We start from the raw sequence: 18,544 nt of genomic DNA, 5'->3' as shown, positions 1-18,544 counted from the left end.
CAAAAAGAATAAAGAGCAAAGAAAGAGGCAGCTACATCTACAAATCTAAACAAGACTAATATTGAGGATAAAAAAGTTAAATATAGAATAACACTCGGAAGGGGTAGTGGGGTGATCTCAGGTCCTTGGGTTCCCCCCAAGAGTAAAGTACAAGTAGTTTTAGATGTTTGATAAGAAAGAATGTTGCAATTTCTGGAAAACCATCAAAGGTGCAGAAAAAGTCTATAACTTCCTAGTGGTAGAGGTGAAAAAACAAAACAAAGAATGGATTAATAACCAACTCAAAAAAGAAAGGAGAAGGAAAGAAAACAGAAACATAGCACAGATAACATAGTAAAATATAAGATGGTGGATTTAAACTCAAGTCTATCTGTAATTACATTTACACAGGCTCTGGTTAAAAAATTCTTAATTGTCAGAATTTTTAAAAAAGAATATCAAACTTCAATTTAAAATACCATGTTAAAAAAAAAACAAAAAAACACTTTTAATTATATTGGGTTGGCCAGAAAGTTTGTTTGGGTTTTTCCGTAAGATATTACATAAAAACCCAAATGAACTTTCTGACTGACCCAACATGTATATGTTTCAAGGTACATGTAAGACTTAAAAATAAAAGAATAGAAGGAGTACACAAGGCAAATACTACCCAGAGGTTCAGCTTCACAAATCTCAGACAAAGCCGACTTACAGGCAAGACACACTCGTGGAGACAGACGATTACATCACATGACAGACATGTCACGCATGAAGAAGATACCACAATTTTAAACTGTATCAGTAATAACACAGCCCCAAACATAGAAAACAAAAACTGATAGAAATGCAAGAATTAGTAGGCAAAGCCACAGTGATCACTGAAGATTCTAACAGACCCTCACTCTGTATTTGATAAAACAGACAAAATAAATGACTGAAGATACAAGAGTTGGCAAACCTTTTCTGGAAAGGGCCAAAGAGTAAATATTTTAGATTGTTCAGGGCAAATGGTCTATTTAAGCTACTCAACCAAGTCATAATGCAAAAACAGCTAGAGCAATACATAAACCAATGGGTGTGGATGTGATCCCATAAGAACTTGTCTCTAGGGACTACCCTGTAAGGCCAGTAGTTGAGACTCTGTGCTTTGCAGAGGCCGCAGGTTTGATTCCTGGTAATTAGGGAACCATGATCCCACATGCCATATGGCATGACCAAAAAATAAAAAAAAAAAAAAAAAGAATTTATTTCTAGAAATAGGTGGCAAGTCAGATTAGGCCTACGGGCTATACTTTTGCCAAGACCTAATATAGAAGGTTTAAACAACATGATTAATGAACCTTCCAAAACTAATCTCACCAACCACAGAATACAGTCTTTTCAAAGATGCACAGAGCATTTCTAAAATGTGACCACAATGCTAGCCATAAAACAGGTCTTAACAAATTTCAAAAGACAGGCATCAATCATAATATATTCCTTGACCAAAATTTACTGATGCAAAAGAAAAAGGCAACAAAAAAAGACAGTGGGAAAATTCTCCTCCACTTAGACCGTCCATCGACAGAAGAGGGATAAAGAAGACGCGGTGCCGACACACGATGGGGTCTCAGCCGCAAGAAGGAACAGAACTGTACAACCTGAAGAGGCGTGGATGGACCTAGAGACTGTTCGAGTGAAGGAAGTCAGAAAGAGAAAAACATATCATATCGCTTTCAGCACTTAGAAAAACGATACTGATGAACTTTTTTGCAAAGCAGAAATAGAGATTCAGATGTAGAGAATGGTTGCATATGGACGTATGGATACCAAGGAAGGAAAGCGGGGGTGGGAGGAACTGGGAGATTGGGAGTGACATACATACACTACTGATATTATGTGTAAAACAGATCACCCATGAGAACCTACTGTTAAGCCCTGGGAACTCCACTCAGTGCTCTGTGGTGACCTAAATGGGAAGGAAACCCAAAAAAGAGGGGATATGTGTATACGTATAACTGGTTTGCTTTGCTGTACAGCAGATGCTAATACAACATTGTAAAGCAATTGTACTCCAACAAAAATTAATTTTAAAAAAGTTATTAACAATCAAAAAACAATTAAGATATTATACTAGAAAAATCTGTTGAATGAAACAGTAGCAAAAACATGCCATTTCGCAACTTTAGGCTGCAGCTAAAAGTTCTTAAAGGGATCAAAGGTTATACTTTAGTGTGGGGGAGAAATTTTCAGAAGGCTGAAAACAAATGACATAAAACATGTTAGAAAAACAAAGTAAATTAAGAGGAAGGAAGGAAATAACTTAGAAAGCAGAAATTAATGAAATGAAAAACATGCAGAAACCCACAAAAGTGGGTCTTTGAAAGATGACCCTTTCACGGGTCTTTGAAAGGATGAATAAAACTGGCTGTTCTGGCAAGAGAATGAGAACACAATGAGAGACCGTGTGGGCAGCGTCAGGAGGGAGGGGGAGGCACAAGCAGATGCTGCGGGATTCTTCCAGAGGGAATCAGGAGCAGCTTCCAAGCAACAGATGTGTAAACACAGCTAACGGGACGGATTCCTAGAACAACTGACCACCAAATACTGAAGGAGCTACAGAAAAGCCAAAGCGCACCATAATCTTCATACCCCTGAAGCATTAGTCACAAGCCAGCCCGGGAACCCTGGACACCAGGGCCCCTGCCTGTGCCCTCACCTGGGGGAACCGCCACCCTCGCAGATGCCCAGCACCCCTGGGCTGGGCTGGTTGGAGCTGTCTCAAATTGGCTTGTGTGAGAAACTGGCCACCACAAGTGGAGAAGACATTTAACTGAAAGCGTTTACTCGAGAACCAAGTGTGAACTCAGAGAGGTAACCTGAGTGCAGTGGACACTGGGAGCGGGCTGTGCGTGAACGTGGTGTCCGGACACTGGAAGCTCCTGCTTGGGTCTGAGCCCCACCCCATGGGGGCCCCTCTGCGGGGGTGCTGGGGGACACTCTCCAGACCCCAGTCCCGCTTCCACGCCCAGAACCGGGTCAGGACAAATCCTTGATCTGAAGACCAAAGCTCCCATTCCAACAAGGTGTCTGGGGCTGAAGGTTATGTTTGTGAAGGAAACACAGGGCATCATTGTAGCCAATTGTTAAGGGGCACAGGGGAGCCGGGGGAGGAACAAAAGCCAAAATGGACAACCAGCAGCTGCTGCCGATCCAGGCCAGGCCAGCACTCAAGGTTAGCCCTGGATGCCCCAGAGCTCAGCCCAGCCACAGGCACGTGTGTCACACACACACACACACAGCAATAAATGAAACCACGGAGACAGGGAGATGATCCCTTCTGAGCCAACTACAGTCTCTGAGAACAAAGCAGGACAGGCCCAGTTTACCCAAAACCAGAAACTGAACCCACGGCATAGACAGCTCAGTTGGTAAAGAATCCGCCTGCAAAGAAGGAGACCCCGGTTTGATTCCAGGTCAGGAAGATCCGCCGGAGAATGGATAGGCTACCCACTCCAGTATTCTTGGGCTTCCCTTGTGGCTCAGAGACTGAACTCGTGGCATAAACAGTGGGGGGTCCCTGCAAAGCCCCCGCTTGGTCTTCTCCCCAAGACTCATAAACACAACTTGGCGCCCTGCGGAGCAGCCTCGGAGCTGCACAAGGATGGATGGACGAGGCGCCCCGTCTGCTCCGGGTGCACAGCCAGCAGGTGCCTCCCTGGGGCAGGCCGCCAGCACCTCTGATGCCCTCGGGGGTGCTTTAGAGGGCAACAAAGCTCCTTGCAACGTGCTGAGCCATGAAAAGATTCAGCACCAGGGTGAGGGGGGTTGTCAAGCTGGCACGGAAGCCAGCACTTCTGAGATGGACAGACTGGCACCCGAGCTGGCCACAGGCTGGTGGGCAGCAGCCTCTCCCATGTTCCAGAAAAGGGCTGAACACAGCAGGACGTGGCTTCGGCAGTAACAAGACCCACCAGCCTCTTGCTTGGCACCTGAGGGGCAGAGGGGAGAAGCGTCGGTTGAGAGATGGTTGGGACCCTTGTCAGCCACCCAAGGATGCGTGCACCGGCTTGGGGAGGAGCTGGCGTGGGGCTCAGCTGTGTCCATCTCAGTACTCCCTGCATGACTCACGGCCCTGGGTCTCTTGTCCACGGGCTGTCATCCCCGGCAGCCCCGCCAGAACTCACCATCACCTCCTCATGAGGCATTGCTGCTCTGACACACATGTGGTACCTCACGTGTGACACCACTTTACAAACTGTCTTCACACGTGATGTTTTCTAACCCTCATGAGCCCCCGGGGGAGCAGAGAGGAGCAGAGGGCCACTCCTGCAAGTGTGAAGTCACTGGCTGAGGTCACCTAAGCCTGTGGCCCATCCCACACCTCCACGGGGAAAATCTACCTGCCACCAATTTCCACTGTGTGTGTGCGCATGTTTGTGTGTGTTAAATGCTCAGTCTTGTCCAACTCTTTGCGACCCCATGAACTGTTCCCTCCAGGCTCCTCTGCCCATGGGATTCTCCAGGCAAGAATACTGGAGTAGGTTGCTATTCTCTTCTCCAGGGGATCTTCCTGATCCAGGGACTGAACCTGGGTCTCCTGCATTGCAGGCAGATTCTTTACTGTCTGAGCCACCAGGGAAGCCCCAGTTCGCACTGCGGACGTTAACAAACAGGGGACAGTGTGGGTTATGATGCTACCGAGGTTCGTCGTAGAACAGGGACAAAGCCTCTCCTTGCTGGATTTCAAAACCAGAAATAAAGCGGAAACAAAAGACTATCAGGCACCCAAAATGGTGTTGTTCTCTCCATTATTACTGGTGGGTATGGAGACAGGTGAGGTCTCTTCATGGTAAGTCTTCCATGTGGGTCTGCAGTGCTGGGACGGGCAGGATGTGCTCAGCGAGCCACCCAGGGGAGGGTGGTGTCCACAGGACTCACCACAGGGAACGGAAAAAGCTCCAGGGCTGGCTGCTGACCTCACTGTCCACACCACAGAGCCAAGTGCAGCCCTGTGGTCTCTACCCAGGGACGGGGCAGGCAGATGGTAAAGGTCAGCAGTGAAGTGAGGAAAGAAGCCCAGAAAGACAGCCTGCACGATGTGGTGTGTGTACTTGTGTATGTGTGTGTGTGTGTGTGCACACATGTGAGCATCTGAGTGCATGCGTGTGCATCCCAGCTGGGTCTCGGGCTGGGGAAGGTGTCCTGGCACACTGACAGCTGGAGGATGAGCAAGAATCTACCAGGCAAAGGTCCAGGGCTCAGCCTCGGGGGAGAAGCTGAGACCGGGTGTAGGGGGGACAGTGAGGGCCAGGCGGTGGAGATGGCATCCTCTGAGCGTCACCACCATCAGCAGCGGCTGGGGCGGGCAAGGACAGGAACAGAACTGGGGCCACTGAGACAGAACCTCGACGGCCACACAGAAGGAATCTGATGGGAGCAGGACTGGAGGTGGTCTTTATCCTCAGGAAGAACACTGACTCCAAAGCATGATAAATGACAAGAAACCCACCCTAGAGATGCCACCATGAAAACAGAACACTGGATGCAAAGGGACTGCAAACACCGTGGAGAGGGAACGTCACCCACACAGGAGGGGCAGGGGGGCCACCAGATGACCCCTGGAGACAGCAGCGGGTGACAGGGTACAATCCACGGCTGTGCCCCTGCCCACAAGCCTTCTGAGCTGAAATCAATAATAAACATATAACCTAAAGTCCCCATGCACTTAGAAAATAAAAGTACCTTCCATATCATTCACTGGTCACAGAAGAGTAATAACAGATATTTAAATGCTCAAAGGAGGAGAAGAGGCTGGCAGAGGATGGGATGGTTGATAGCATTACCGATTCAATGGACATGAACTTGGGCAAATTCCAGGAGACAGTGAGGAACAGGGAGGCCTTGCATGCTGCAGTCCATGGGGTCACAAAGAGTCAGACATGACTTAGCAACTGAACAACAAAAATGCCCAAGAACTGAACAATGATACTAAAGTGAAGTTGCTCAGTTGTGTACGACTCTTTGCGGCCTCATGGACTGTAGCCGACTAGGCTCCTCTGTCCGTGGAATTTTCCAGGCAAGAGTACTGGAGTGGGTTGCCATTTCCTTCTCCAGGGGATCTTCCAGACCCAGGGATCGAACCCAGGTCTCCTGCATTGCAGGCAGACGCTTTACCCTCTGAGCCACCAGGGAAACCAATGATACTGCTAAGCTCCAAAATATACCAGACACAGGACTACAGAACCAGGAAGAAGCGTTTAACTTTAAATTCTTACGATAGAGATAAAGCTTGAAAATTAAGAAACTATGCTTACAAAAAAAGAAGTTAAGCTTTCAACTCAATAACCTGTAAAGAGATCACCAGGAAAAAAACCCTGAAAGGGTAGAAAGAAATGATGACAATAGAAGGATAAATTAATGACAGGAGAACCAAAAATGTGATGGACATGGGAGTTGGCTGAGAGTCGGCTCTTTGTGAGCAGCAAGGAAACAGATAAACCTCTGCTGAGATAAATTGAGAAAAAAGAAAAACAAAAACAATTCTAGGAATGAAAGGCGGAGCTTAATGTCAGATACCATGGAGATTAAAAATTAAGAAAATATTAAGACCTTTTTACCAAGAAACTAACGATGTTATTGACATGGACCCTGGACTGGAAAGGTCTAAGAACTCCAGGGTTCACACCCGTGAGTGCGGGCTGGACCCAGTGACTGGCTTTCAACAAAAAGAGCGAGAAAAGTGGTGGAAGGCGGCCTCCAAGATGGGGTTTACCATGCTGAGTCTTCGGCTGGCTTACACTCTCTCCCACTCTTGCTCTGACGGACAAACTGCCAGGCTGGACAGAACAACTGGCAAAGACCTGAATCCTGTTGACAGCATGAATGAACTTAAAGAAGGACCCTCGCCCTGTCTCGCTTTTAGATAAGACTGCAGTCTATGGGGTTGCACAGAGTTGGACACAACTGAAGGGACTTAGCAGCAGCAGCAGCCTCGGGGACACCTGGTCACAGCCCATGAGAGACCTGGGCCTGAGGAGCCAGCTAAGCCAAGCCTGGATTCCTGGACCACAGAAACGGTGAGATGGAAAGTGTTATTGAGAGCCAGGAAGTGTTGGGGTCACTTGTTACATAGCAACAATACAGGTCACTCCTTAGAAAAATAACACCAAATCTTATTGCAAAAAGATTAGAAAAGCTGAACAGATCGGTAGCTGCTGCTGCTGTCACTTCAGTCGTGTCCGACTCTGTGTGACCCCATAGATGGAAGCCCACCAGGCTTCCCCACCCCTGGGATTCTCCAGGCAAGAACACTGTAAAGGAATCAATCAAAATGTAAAAATCTGTCTACACAAAAGCCAGGCCCAGGCCAAGAAACTACATAAGAAACACATCAGCTCAAACTCACATGGGAGGTAATCCTGCCCACTTGGATGATGAGATGAGTGTAACCCGGCCCCAAACCCACTGAGACAGTACAACAGAGGACAGTTACAAGTCAAGCACACTTCTAAACAAAGGTGCAACAAATTCTAAACAAAATCTCAACAAACAAAATCTCTAAACAAAATCTCAATCTTACCAAGTACAGTAATACAGTAAAATACATCATGGTTGAGATGGGTATGGTATTTTCCTAAAAAGCAGGAAAATCTACTCATGTACTTTTACCACATTAACTGATAAAAGGAGAAAATTTAATATGATCAACTCAACACACACGGAAAAAAGTCTTTGATAAAGCAACATCTTCAGTCAAATATTCACAACAGCTATCTGGAGAAAACCATAATTCAAAAACACACAAGCATCTCAATGTTCACAGCAGCACTGTTCACAACAGCCAGGACACGGAAGCAACCTAAATATCCATCAACAGAGGAACAGATAAAGAAGATGCGGTACACGTATACAGTGGAATAGCACTCAGCCATAAAAAGAATGAAATAAGGCTATTTGTAGCCACATGGACAGACCTAGGGACTGCCATACTTACTGAAGTAAGTCAGAGAGAGACAAATACCATATGATACCGCCTGCATGTGGAATCTTTAAAAATGGTACAAATGAACTTATTTACAAAACAGAAACAGAGTTACAGATGTAGAAAACATATGTTTACCGGGGGTAACGAGATAAACTGGAAGATTGGAATTTACATATATGAACTATTATATATATTAATAAAATAGATAACTAATAACACCTACTATACAGAACAAGGAACTCCACTCTATATCCTGTAGCGGCCTGCATGGGGAAGAAGCTTAAACAGTGTGGTGCTACGTGTGTGCATAACTGACCCACTTTGCTGCACCTGAAACTAACAGAGCATTGTAGATCAGCTACACTCCAAGACATTTTAAGAAGAAAGCAAGGGGAAAAGTATGTATGGTCCGTATATTTCAGAAAAAAGTCAAATATTTGCATAAACAAGACAACTCTTTTAACTGGAAAGGGGAATCTACAGAAAAATAAGCATTCTAGCTTTTATTTTTATTTTTGTAACTTGTTTTAAATGGGTAAGGTAATTGAGGAGATACAGTAACACATTGTAACTCCTCCCAGCTATACTATCCCACCCCTGTAAGAAGTAACCACTGACCAAGCCTTGAGTCTCTTCCCAGTTTGTCCTCACTCCAACACTACAAGAAATCTGGGAAGGGGTTCTTACCCCCCCTGCCCATTCCATATGAGTGGCCCTAAACCCTGCTCTCTCCCCAGCAGTGTCCCTGGGACACAGAGAGCACGCCTGCCACTGCGGCCGTCCTGCCCATGTGGGACCACACACCAAGTGCGCCGAGATGTGGAAGCCGCTCTGCCGACATGGCGTGCTTCTCCAACGCCCCCCCAGCTCACACTCACACCAGCGCACCTTGGCTCACATCTGCGCCCACACCTGGCCCAGGCACTCTCTCTACATTTTGGCCACCCCGGTGGAGCAGGCCGGCATCTCACCAAGCCGTTATTTTTACATCTCCCTGATAACCAGCGAAGGTGAGTCTCGAATCTCTTCACCTCTTTATTTCCTTCCATCTGTTAGCTCCTTTGTTCCCAGAAGGAGCAACAGGAAGATTCGAAACTAAGCAGCCTCCATATTTGTACCAACACCAAACGGGAAAACTGAGCAGGTTCCCTGAAAACCAGGAATAATGACCAAAATGCCCCATCACACTTGCATGCAGTACAGTCCTGACAGCCCTGGCCCAGGCAGCAAAACAGGATGGGAAAATGCTAAAGGTGTAAGGAAGAAACAAACAATATCTGTCCATGCAGAAAATCCCCACCTCTGCAAATACTTTATAAGAAAAAGAGATTGGCAAGGTGCCTGGATAGCAATCAATATCCAAAATCCACTCCCTTTCTGCTCAACACCAACAAGAGTTAGAATTTTTTTAAGTAAATAAATAAAATGTGAAAACACCACTTATAAAAGTAACAAAAATAAAGACATCTGGGAAAAAATTTAACCACAAAGTATAAGATAGTGTGCAGAATAGTATGTAGAGAGCCCCAGTAAAAACCATGTAAGAAGACTGACATTAATGGAGACACACCACCTCTACGGCAGGAAGACTTCATACCGTAGAGATGAAACCCACCCCCCCGCTGATCTACAGAATTGGTGCAGTTTTGATCTAAATCCCTGACAAAGTTTTCCAGGAAACCTGACATACTGCTTTTAACACATACACAGGAAAACAAAGAGCAAGATCAGCCAGGTGCTCTAGAGACCCCGGGTGGCAGGGGTAGTGGGGCACATGCCCAGAGAGCAAGAGGGGCAGGTTGAGGGGCCACCTATGCAGACACATCGACCAGAGGGGCAGAGAACCCAGCGGAGGGAACTGGACACGTGGCTGCAGTGGCCCCGCGGGTCAGCAGGGAAAGAGAACTGCCGGCAGAAGCGGGTATCAGGACAACTGTACTCTGCATGGGACAGAGCCCCCACCTGCCACCACCCAGAAGCCACTCCCGAGGAACGGAGGGCTTCAGCATGGGATGCAAACAGTCCAACTTCCATAAGAAAACACAGGAGAACACCCAAGTGACCCCAGGACTTCTCAACTGCATTCGAAAATCCGAAAAGGTGGATAAACTCTACATTACATTAAGAATTTCTATTCATCAAAACAAAGTAAAAAGACCAGACCCAGCTAAGCAAGACACCTGAAGCACACATTAGGACAAAAGATTATTATCCTCAATACACAAGGAAATACCTCATACAGAAGCATATGCAAGGAATACACAAGGAAAACCTATCGCCCAGCAGGAAAACAGGTAAAGAAATCCACAGAGGAGGAAACGCATCTAGCAGCAAGTGCAGGGAGATGCTCAACTCCATCCACCAGGAAACAAATCCAGGCCACCACTAGTCACATTCTGTGTCCAACCTATTGGTAAAACTTTTAAAAAACATACTTATTTGGCACATGGGATCTTTAGTCAGGGCATGCAGGATCTAGTTCCTTGACCAGGGATGGAAACGGGTTCCCTGCATTGGGACCGCCAAGTCTTAGCCACTGGACCACCAGGGAAGTCCCTCCACTTGCAAAACTTAACGACGACACCAGGTGCTGAAGAGCAGCTGGGGCCACTGCACACCCTGTGGGTGGCTGTGCAGTCAGAGCCTCTCCTATCTCTCTGCAAACAGCCTAGTGTAGGCATCACTGCCCGGACTTCCCCGCCCAGTGGTCCCCTTCAGAGAACGCTAGAGGGCTGCATGGCTCCACACGTATAACCAAAACGTGTGGACACAGAACATCCTATCAAAGCATAGAGCAAGATTATACTTAGGGGATCATAGCTCAGTTGGTAAAGAATCTGCCTGCAAAGCAAGAGACCCCAGTCCAATTCCTGGGTGGGGAAGATACGCTGGAGAAGGGACAGGCTACCCACTCCAGTATTCTTGGGCTGCCCTTGTGGCTCAGCTGGTAAAGAATCCGCCTGCAATGTGGGAGACCTGGGTTCGATTCCTGGATTGGAAAGATCCCGTGGAGAAGGCAAAGGCTACCCACTCCAGTATTCTGGCCTGGAGAATTCCATGGACTGCATAATCCATGGGGTTGCAAAGAGTCGGCCACAACTGAGCAACTTTCACTTTCAACACTTTCATAGAGCAAGATGGGAAGCGCCTTCCACTAAATGCATTTGGTATCAGTAAACATTATGTTTTGCAGACTTCATCTTTACATGGACCTTGGGAGGCCTCCAACAGGCACCCAGAGACACACAGAGCTCCTTTGTTCCCTGACTGACACCTCTCTGGGTACCAGCTCCTCCTTCCCTCCACCCATCCTCAGGGACCCCCATCCTGTTTCCGGCAGCCATGCTTGAGATAGGAAAGACAATTCTTTTGCTTTTCATCTGGACATGAAATCCTGGGGTTTTGTTATTCATCTTTTTGTTTGTTTGCGTCTTTTGCATGCATTTTGTCCTCATTTAATTGGCTCACTGACTTTATTTTGAAAATCACACAAATATTTTAGACAAGAGGTTGTAAAAATAGTGGCCCACAGTCTAAATTCAGGCAGGAACATTTTCCATTTGCCTGCACAGCTTGTTAAAAATAAATAATTGCATATAAAGATCTAGGTTTCTGGCTGGTTTCAGCAGCCAAAGAGCTAGTGACTTGGGTACCATAGCTGTATGGCATGTCTGCTGGGGGTCCGTGACAGAGAGTCAGAGGCTAGAGGTCTCTGGCTGGAGGTCAATGGGGTCAGTGGCTGGGGGTCAGGCAAGACACATCTGAGAGAAGCGTACAGTCATCATTCATATTTGCGTGGCCACCCTGGCCTAGCACTTGTCTCATCTCTGTTTAGAATTTTCACATATAGCTTTGCTTACCAAAATAGAAACATTTATACCTGATAACAGGCTTCCCTGGTGGCTCAGATGGTAAAGAATCGGCCTGCAATGCAGGAGACTTGGGTTTGACGCCTGGGTTGGCAAGATGCCCTGAAGCAGGGCATGGCAACCCACTCCAGTGTTCTCCCCATGGGCAGAGGAGCCTGGAGGTCCACGGGGTTGCAAAGAGTCAGACATGACTGAGCGACTAAGCACAGCACATACCCAATAACTCATTAAAATTTAAAGAAGAAAAATGCCAGGTACAGAGCACTTGGGGCTCCAGGAAAACACCCTGCTGCCTTGGAGCTTGGAACCGAGCCTCAGGCCACCGATCCACTTTCTACCAAATGTTCTAGAACTTGAGTAACACTAGTAAGTGCCCAATTTAGGAAACTGAACACACTGCCCCATGCTCACATGTGTGCTCTGACCTTTGTCATCTATCTGCAAGCGTCAGCTTCCTCTCATCGCTGGACACTCCCTTTTTGTACCAGTTCAACACAGCAGTCATGTATGGATGTGAGAGCTGGACCATAAAGAAGGCTGAGCACCGAAGAATTGATGCTTTTGAACTGTGGTGCTGGAGAAGACTCTTGAGAGTCCCTTGGACTGCAAGGAGATCAAACCAGATCAAACTAAAGGAAATCAGTCCTGAATATTCATTAGAAGGACTGATGCTGAAGGTGAAGGCTCCAATACTTTGGCCACCTGATTCAAAGAGCCAACTCATTGGAAAAGACCCTGATGCTGGGAAAGATCGAAGGCAGGAGGAGAAAGGGATGACAGAGGGTGAGATGGTTGAATGGCATCACTGACTCAACAGACATGAATTTGTGCAAACTCCTAGAGATGGTGTAGGACAGGGGCCTGGTATGCTGCAGTTCATGGGGTCATAAAGAGTTGGACACAATTTAGCTGCTGATCAACAACAACACTACTTATAGTAAAGGAGCCAAAATAAAAGCTCAAGGGAACCTACCAGACTGCAGGGCTTTTCCTAAAACTAAACCAAAACTTTGCCCGGGCCAAGGGATCATTTTTACTGTCCTTCTACTTCTGTGGAGTCCAAGTCACTAAACTTTGTCTCTGAGGCTGTAACGGCGCTCTGACACACAGACGGCCCTCAAGAGAGAACCTGCTGCCCGGGGTACGAGGGAGGGGTGCCTGCCATTCCTGGCTGCACGACACAGGGTGGGGCTGAGGACCCCAGGCTGACCTTCTCAGAGCTGCGTCTGAGGCCCATCCTCCCAGTCCTCTGCCCTGTCTCCCACCCCACCCCACACAGGCCAGGAGCAGGATCACCCCTCCTCCCCTCCTTACAGCTGCCACAGCAGCCCCCCCACAAACCTCCTGCACGTCCCATCTTGGCATCCTCCTCTCACGGAACCCGGACAGGTGAAGTCTTCATCCAACAATCTGATTTGTGTTAGTTTGGCAAAAATTGCTGCTAGTGAATCGTATTTTGCAAGGTATACCAATGATTACTTTCTCTCTGAACCTAAGGATTAGATTACACGTATCCTCCTAAGAAAAGGTGCATTCATTCATTAATTCACTCAACCAATCACTCCAGTTAGCCCGGAATGACGGTCTTTTAGAAACCAAAGTATGAAAAGCATTAACGCAATCACCGACACATTCTCCACATTGAGGGTCAACACCCATGGGCTCACAGGCCACTCCCCTACCCTGGGGTGCACCCATGGCCTCACAGGCCTCAGGAGAGCAGAACCGACAAAGGTGTTCCTGCTGCTTTTACTGCTGCTCCCAGTAGAACTCACTACTAACCTTCTTCTTGCTGATTTCATTCCCCGCCCACTTTCAGAAACGAACCAAGGAGCCACATCAATGATGCATGGCCTCCCTGGGCCACCTGGGGACAGGCCTCTAGGCTGCTGGCGGACAGCCCCTACCATGAATGCCCAGCTTCAGTTTTTAGTCCTGTGTGATGCTAAGTTCTCCTGCCTGGAAGAAGACTTCTGCCTGTCACATTATCAAAGGAAACATTTCTTTCAATTTGCTAACACCAGCATCTACAGTGTATCCTATCCATGACCTTCTAGCTGCGCTTGGGAAAAGATGTGGCCAATTAAAGCACAGCGTCCAGGGCCAAAGGCCGCAGCCCTGCAGCGGGAACTTGGGCCAACTTTCCCTGGGGATCTGCTTCTCCACCTCCAAAGAGAAACACAGGCACGACCGCGAGATTATCTGTGTTTCAGTTTCTGGCACTTTGCTCGACACAGATAATCAGGGCATGGTGAATTCTTCTAAATAACTAAGTTAAGAGTCTGTAGGAGGCTGAACCAGTACTGTGTTTGCCTAAAATCCAGCATTTTGAAATGAGCAATTTAGGGCTTCTTAGGTGGCTCAGAGGTGAAGAATCCACAGGCAATGCAAGAGACATAGGTTCAGTCTCTAGGTCAGAAAGATCCCCTGGAGAAGGAAATGTCACCCCACTCCAGTATTCCTGCCTGGAAAATCCCATAGACAGAGGAGCCTGGCGGGCTACATACAGTCCATGGGGTCACAAAGAGTCAGCATGACTGAGCAACTAAACAACAACAGCAACAATTTAGGATTACTTTTCAGATTATTAGGAAGTGGTTTCAGAAACAACAGACTAAGTCCAAGTCATTTCACTTTACAACATGAAGCAACTTATTTAAAACCTCAAGCATTCCTTGGTTAACCAAAAGTAAAATCTATGAAACTTCCAAGCAATTGTTTTACGAAATTCAGCCAACCTTCCTGTAACTGTACATGTCTCTATGAGAAGACTGAGTAAAGATTCCACGTCATACAGTACAAATCATTAAGAAAGGAAAAGAAAAATGCAGCCAACTGCATCCAGTGCTTTGCTCTATAAATATTAATCAGCCACAACTTGTGAGATAGTAGAGTTTTTGATGAGGCCCAAGAGAGGAGAGAAAAAGACAGAAGCAGAAGCCTCAGGTGGACTCTGATGGAGTCAGGGCCTCACTGCTGACAGCAGGGGTTGGAGTACTAACCTCCGCTGAAGCTGATCTCTGAGTCTGCTCCGCTGGGTCAGGCCGAAGGCTGGTGGAAGGTGTGTGGTTTGGAGTCAAATGTGATTGGACATGTCAACAACACCCTCCCCACTCCAGAAAACCCAGTAAATTCAGCTCTTCTCAAACACAGTTTCTGGTTTTCATTTCCCTGTTTATAGGGATTTCAACATTTCCCTCCCATCTCTGATGTGACTAGAGATAAAAGTGTTCACAGATGTTTAGCAGACTGATGGGGCTGAGAAGACGGGCATCCAAGGATCTCAGTTTAGATTCTGGTCATGCCGATCTGTGACCCACCCTTCAGAAGGTAACAAAACCTCGGGCTTTTCCCAGAGCACTCTTCTCCAAGGCTGAAGTGCAATTCAGGGGTGTCACATGTAAAGGCCTGATCCTGCATATCAGGAGCCACGCTAGCAAACATGGGAAGCAGAAGTAAAAGCGGACAGACCAGGGCCTTCCCTGCTGGTCTGGTGGTTAAAAGTCTGCCTTGCAACACAGGGGCCTCTGCTTCGATGGCTGGTCGGGCACTGAGATCCCACTAAGATGTCGTGGAGCAGTGTAGTCCATGTGTCACAACTAGGATCCGATGCAGTCGGATCACACATAAACAAATAAATAGTTTTTAAAAATCACTTTGGTGGATACACTTTTTCTAACTTCCAAAATAAACTATGTTTAGTTAGCTTCCCTGGCCCTGGCACCCAGACTCGTGACAGACACACAGAAAGTCAGCTGGCCCGCCCAGGCAGTGCAGAGTACTTGCCGGAGGCAGCTCCTAGAACCCACACCCTGGCAACTCAAGTGTCCCCGGGGCCTCTTCCTTCACCTCCTGCCACTTTACCTGCTCCCGCACTTTTCTCCAGGCCACACTGCTCAGCCTCAAACCTCTGGACAGAGACGCCTGAGCAGGGCCCAACACAGCCAGTCTGCACGCACAGGGAACATGCAGGCACCTGCCCCACTCCAAGGCCACGAGGGCCACGAGGCCTGCACATGCTGAATCTCAGTCACACTTGCGTGCACTGTGGATGTCAGCCACATGGTGTGTATGAACCTCATCACATGTCCTCTTTTTCTATACAGTGTAATCAAGAAGGTTCCCTCAGGACCGAGGAAAGGATGCAGAAGTGAGTTGTAACAGGCCAACTTTGAAACTTTGAGGGAGAGGAGGATTTGAGTCAGGATGGTCTAGAAAGGGGGAAACGATCCAATTAGAAAAAGTTCAGAGTCTCCCTGAGACCCCCAGGAAGCTTTTCAACAGCAGAGGAAGTTGATTATCAGCCTGGGAATGACTACAACCAGCCTGCAGAGCTGTCATTTAGAGCCCCTGGGGTCCCCTGGCCTCTCCCACAGCACACAGCCGCCACACACCCCTCGGAATCTGGGGTCTCCTGGTGATTCCAGCCTTAATATGGGTGTCAGTTCTCATTCTAGTCAGTCACAAGGCCAACAGCTAGCCGTCATTTTTCCTTCTGGTAAGATCGAATTTCCTACAGAAAGGAAGCTAAGTGCTCCAGTATTCTCTGAGAGGAGGTTTTATATTGTGCCTAAAAAAAGTCTGGGGAGCCATTTATAAATTCATTTTCCCTATTTCACCCAACTTCTTTCAAAGTTGAAAGAAAGGAAAAGAGAAGAAGGAGAGGCAGAGAGGACCTGCACTTTATTTGCAGGCAGCTTCATTTGCTAGTCATCCTCCCTTCCTGAGACCCTGGGAGGGCAGTATCAGGCGTCCCTGGGCCCTCCGGCCAGCCCTGGGGGTGAAGGTGGTTTTCCTCCCAAACGGATCTTGGATCATTGACCGGCCCCATCACCTGACTGGAACCGTGGAAATTCACAGTCAGCCTTTGGTCCAAACGCCAAAGTCAAATCCGAAAGCTCAGCCCCACCACTGCCACGCGGTCCCACCTGCAGCCCTCCCTCCGGGCCGAGCAAAAAGTGAAACTAACCCGTGGCCGCAGCGCACAGGGTCGGGGGCGCGCGCGGGGTCCCGGTTGCCAGCTCCCCGAAACCCGGCGCGGGTGCGTGGCGTCCACCCGGAGCAGAGGGACCCAAGGAAGTCCGCGGGGCGAGGGGCAGTGGTGTCGTTCCCTCGCCCAGCCCGGCCGGCCGCCCGCCCGCCCCTCCTAGGACGCCCCGGCCCCGGCCGCGCGCCGCCCACCCCGACCAGCGCGCCCGGCTGCAGCGCCCCAGGCCGGCCGGCGACGACGGGGACAGGCTTGGGCCTGGCCGGCCGAGGCCCCGGAGGCTGGGAGGGAACCCACGGCCCGCCGGCCCCAGTCCCGGTCCTCCAATCCTCCCGCAGGCCCCGCGCCCGGCGGAGCGCAGCCGGCCTGCTGCGCCGCGGGGCCCGGGTGGGGACGACCTAGGGAGGCAAGGGGGGCCGATCTCGGGCGGCCGGGAGGGGACCGACCTCGGGGGCCGCGCCGCTCACCTGCAGCCGCCGCCACCTGCTCCTCGCGCGCGTGGCCGCGGCGTCGCCTCCGCTCCGGGCCGCTCGGTCGCTGCGCTCCGGCCCTGGGCGCGCCCGGCCCTGCGTCGGGCCTCAGCGAGTGCGGCGCCCGCCGCCCCCGGCCCCCATCCCGCCCCGCCCGGCCCGCCGCCCTCCGCCCTCGGCCGCGCCGCCCCGCCACTTCCTGTGCGCGGCGATCCCACAGTTCCGCCGGCGCGCGGGGCGCGGGGACACGCGGGGGGGACACGCGGGGAGGGGACATGGGGCCCGCGGAGGGGACACAGGGCGGAGCCCGGCCCGGGGGGCGCGGGAGCACTAGGGACGGCGGGGCGGGAATACGGGGGGAGGGAGCGGGGACACGCGGGAGGGACTGGGGGCGGTGAGCCAAGGGGACGGGGGGCACAGGGGACAGCGCGGGGAACACGGGACGCAGAGGGAGGCCGGCGGACGTGGGGTCTGCGGCCTGGCCGGGCGCCGGCTGTGAAGGGACGGCCGGGGTCCAGTAACGGACGCGGCTGGAGGACCCGGCGGCCTCGGGGCGGCGGAGCACGTGGGTGCGGACCCGGCGAGCTGGGCGGAGGGCGGGACTGGGGGTGGAGGGAGGGGAGCCGCGGGGGGCACACAGGGCATGCGTGCGGGGTGGGCCTCGGGGCGGGGGACTGCGCGGCGGGGGCGGGGCACACGGGGTGGGGGGCAGCACCTCGGACAGTGCTGGCCGCGCGGACGCCCCCTCCCCCAGGGCCCGGCGGGGGTGTGACCGAGAATGAACTCCCCCGCCCCCTCTCACGGGGGCTGCGGTGGGGAACGTCCTGGGAGCCGCCGCTCCCTCTGGTTTCAGACCCAAGTGGAGCCCCTTTGACTTATTGACAGTTGGCTCCCGGCTGGCAACGTTGTATCCTTGAATCCGCTTTTGACAATGGAGGAAGCTTCCCTGAAAGGGGGTGGGGTTTGCCAGGGGGGCCTCGGACCGGCCTTGCCAGCCCAAGCCCTCCCCTGTGCTCACTGACCCTGTCCTCTCCCGGGAGGAGAGCCGCCGGAGCAGTTGGACTGGGCTGCCCGCGTCCCCTCAGGCACCTGGCCCAAGGGAGCGGCCAGGCCGCAGAGAGGCAGAGGGTCGTTACCGCTGTGCCCTCCCCGCTCCGTCCCTCCATGTGGCCTGCCCTCTGCTTGAGTCCCCGTGTCCAAGGCGGACCTCCTGAGCTTGGAGGAGCTCCATTTGAAAACCGCTTACAATACCAGGTGCTCTTGCTGTCCGCTG

The 18,544-nt window shown here is 50.4% G+C and overlaps 1 protein-coding gene across 1 annotated transcript in view; it reads right to left on the bottom strand.

Annotated features, from left to right (window-relative positions):
- The window catches only part of AGPAT3 (1-acylglycerol-3-phosphate O-acyltransferase 3), an 84,426-nt gene extending 67,001 nt beyond the window's left edge, over positions 1-17,425 (bottom strand). Inside the window, exon 1 of the mRNA XM_055414879.2 lies at positions 17,269-17,425. The gene's annotated coding sequence lies outside the window, so the exon portion shown is untranslated. The remainder of the gene's footprint in view (positions 1-17,268) is intronic.
- Between the last annotated feature and the right edge of the window lie 1,119 nt (positions 17,426-18,544).

This window comes from Moschus berezovskii, chromosome 1, assembly GCF_049115385.1.
Source record: "Moschus berezovskii isolate FMDL1 chromosome 1, NW_MosBer_1.0, whole genome shotgun sequence".
Lineage (NCBI taxonomy): Eukaryota > Metazoa > Chordata > Mammalia > Artiodactyla > Moschidae > Moschus > Moschus berezovskii.
Note: the sequence above shows the minus strand (reverse complement) of the source record. Positions and strands in the feature narration are given on the sequence as shown.